Source organism: Coffea arabica, chromosome 3c (genome assembly GCF_036785885.1).
Source record: "Coffea arabica cultivar ET-39 chromosome 3c, Coffea Arabica ET-39 HiFi, whole genome shotgun sequence".
NCBI lineage: Eukaryota > Viridiplantae > Streptophyta > Magnoliopsida > Gentianales > Rubiaceae > Coffea > Coffea arabica.
Genome location: NC_092314.1, coordinates 23,567,129 through 23,569,954, shown reverse-complemented (window position 1 = coordinate 23,569,954; position 2,826 = coordinate 23,567,129). Strand labels below are relative to the sequence as shown.

The window sequence follows — 2,826 nt, the reverse complement described above, 5'->3', positions numbered from 1 at the left end:
GACGTCTTTTGATTGTTCTTTTGTGAAACTGGAATCTGGTCTTGATTGTGTTACCTCACCTGAGGGCATATATTTGACCGTTTCACAAAACTTGCCAAAATTGCCCCTTAAATTGTTTTGAACTTGGGGCTGCTGTTCAGTTGACAATACTAAGATATACTCCACTTTGGCTCATTTTTGCTTTTCTAATTTTAAATTAAAATTTTTTCCTTTTCAACTTTTTTCATATCACTTGCATTCTGGTCTTGCTGTGTTACCTGGAAAAATTAACTTTGGTCTCTTGAATACTTTCAACCTTTTCAAATTAACTCTGGTCTTGCCTAATTCAAATTCATAGTGAAGCTGATGATGATGAATGTAACATCTCTAAGTAAGTAACCCAGGTAATTTATGCACAGAAACACTAAACTTGTTAATACAACGTATAAATTTAATACAACACAGTTAGATTTGTTCATTAACTTCTTCGGATTAACGGAATTTGCATTTTATATGAATGGAATGGTATCACCACCTGTAACCAAATTAACTGAAGTTGTTTACTGAGTTTAAAAGGTTAAATACATTGTGAGCTGTAGCCTTTTTACCTTGAGCTTCTCTTAGTACAATTGGAAATCTAGTGTTGATGTATTCTTGTAACACAATAAATGTGTTACCAAACACCTGATTGAGTGGAATCAGATAACTATTGCGTGTTTGTCGGTATATTTGCTCCACTCAGTAAATGATGCCGGTAAAGGAAGTTGGCTACAGCTGTTATGATCATTAAAGCCTTCCATTTTCTAAAGGACAGAGCTATAAATTTACCACAGACCTGCATAGACAATATCTCAGTCTCTCTTTCTCTTTCAGTGTCTATATTTTTTATTATGAACATTTATATTTAAAGCCTGGTTCGTCATCATAATCCCTTCAGTAAGTAATTGAACCTCAATAAGATTTTAAGGTCACCAGACATATTTTTAAAGTAAAACTTGTTCTTTAGCTTCCCTAATGCAGCAGAAAAAGAAGACAAATTTGACATGTTACAGCCATGGTTTTCCTTTAATGGTGGGTTTTATTTTTTAATTGGATAATTGAGTTATGTATTTTTTGCAGGAAATCTGCCTAGGAAATATTCAACCTTTGAATGGTTCAATTGGTTCATCCAGGAATTTTCAGCTGTTCGATCTGGTCGAATGCAAACTCAGAGAAGACTAAAAGTCTATGAAACTTGGTGAAAGCCAGCGAAGAAATTGACTAGAAACCAGTCTAGTTTGGCCGAGGTTTTCTATTGGTGCCCTCGATTATATTTGTTCTCTTTTGATGGAGTCCTTGATTTATCAATAGAGAGGTAAAAATCTGATTGTTCATCTGCAATAGTATATTATTTCCAAGTACAAGCGACAGACCATGCATGGATAGCAATCTTCTTTTTGCCTATGTAGTGACTTGAAAGAAATGAATATAATGCAAAGGGGGCGTTTGTGAACTTTGATTGGTTTCACCTGTTTAGATGGTCTTCACTTTCACATTGTGAGGCAAATAGCTCATTCTCTTTGCACAGTTTAATCCTACAGAGGCATCGTTTCCTTCATGATTTATGAAACATAAACTCCTAAAATCAAAGAGGGCTAGCACCTCCTATATTCACACCTCGTACAATAAGTTGCTTTCTGTGTTTTAATATATAAACAACCAAAAGCATAAAGATTAAACAATAATTACTGTGGGAGTCCAATTTAATTGTTCAATAAGTTGAGCTATTTAAAGAAGAAGAAAGAAAATAAAAAAAAAACTGTTTTAGAGAGCTCTTTAGTTGAGCTTATGCAGTGTTGTATTTGTATAGATTGGACTGTGATTTCTAACTTCTTGCTGGTGTTGTAATATGTGGGCCCAAATTATATGAGATTCTTAATGAATTGTAATTTTTGTCTTAATAATCTAAGTCTCATTACTTGTTCTTTATTATTGTACTCCTCCCCTTACCTACTTCTTTTACTCTTTTATGACAGATAAATGCTATTCATACTAGCTTTTGGAAGATATCTATGGTTATGGTTGAAGAATGTTGAAGACAAAATTGCCTTTTGCTCATGGAGTGGTTCATTTAAATGTTCTTCAATTACTTAAACTATGATTGCTTTTGTAAATGTACCTTATGTACAAGTGATATTTTGGACAAATGTTATTTTTGTAGGCATTAGTTGGGTAATGTACACTTGAATTTGGCATTTGAGAATGCTATATTATTACCATGTAATCTAATGCAAATACTTTTGGTTATCAATCGTTCATGTTTATTTGTATGATTTGTTTAAAATCAATGATTTAGCAATGATTACAAGCCAAATTATGACTATTAAGCTATTGAGAAATTATCTAATGACAAAAAAAAGTTGTTATAAAATAGAAAATAAAAACTCCTTGTCACAACAGAGACTGTCACTAAATCTAAGCTAAATTTGTGACGACAATTGTTGTCAGTAAAATAGTTATATACAATGGCTTTCGGTGCTTTTTAGTGACGACCTTAAATAGAGCATTTTTGACAAAAGGTCAATTCGTCAATAAAACACTTCCGGATTGTTGTCACTAATGACAACTATTTAGTGACGACATTTTAGGTCGTCACTAAATAGTTGTCATTAGTGACGACAATCTGGAAGTGTTTTATTGACGACTTGATCTTTTGTCAAAAATGCTCTACTTAAAGTCGTAACTAATGAGAACCATTTAGTGACGACATTTTAGGTTGTCACTGTTTACTTTTACCGACGGGGATTTAGTGACGACTTTGTGACGATTAAAAAGTCGTCAATAAAAGGTATTTGTGACGATATTTGT

General features: G+C 32.9%; 1 long non-coding RNA gene across 1 annotated transcript; it reads left to right on the top strand.

Moving 5' to 3' along the window:
* The first annotated feature begins 1,084 nt into the window (after nt 1–1,084).
* LOC140038088 (uncharacterized) lies at nt 1,085–2,269 on the top strand. Its single transcript, XR_011841898.1, has 2 exons — nt 1,085–1,333; nt 1,995–2,269. It is a non-coding gene; the product is annotated as an uncharacterized lncRNA (long non-coding RNA).
* Nucleotides 2,270–2,826: the final 557 nt, after the last annotated feature.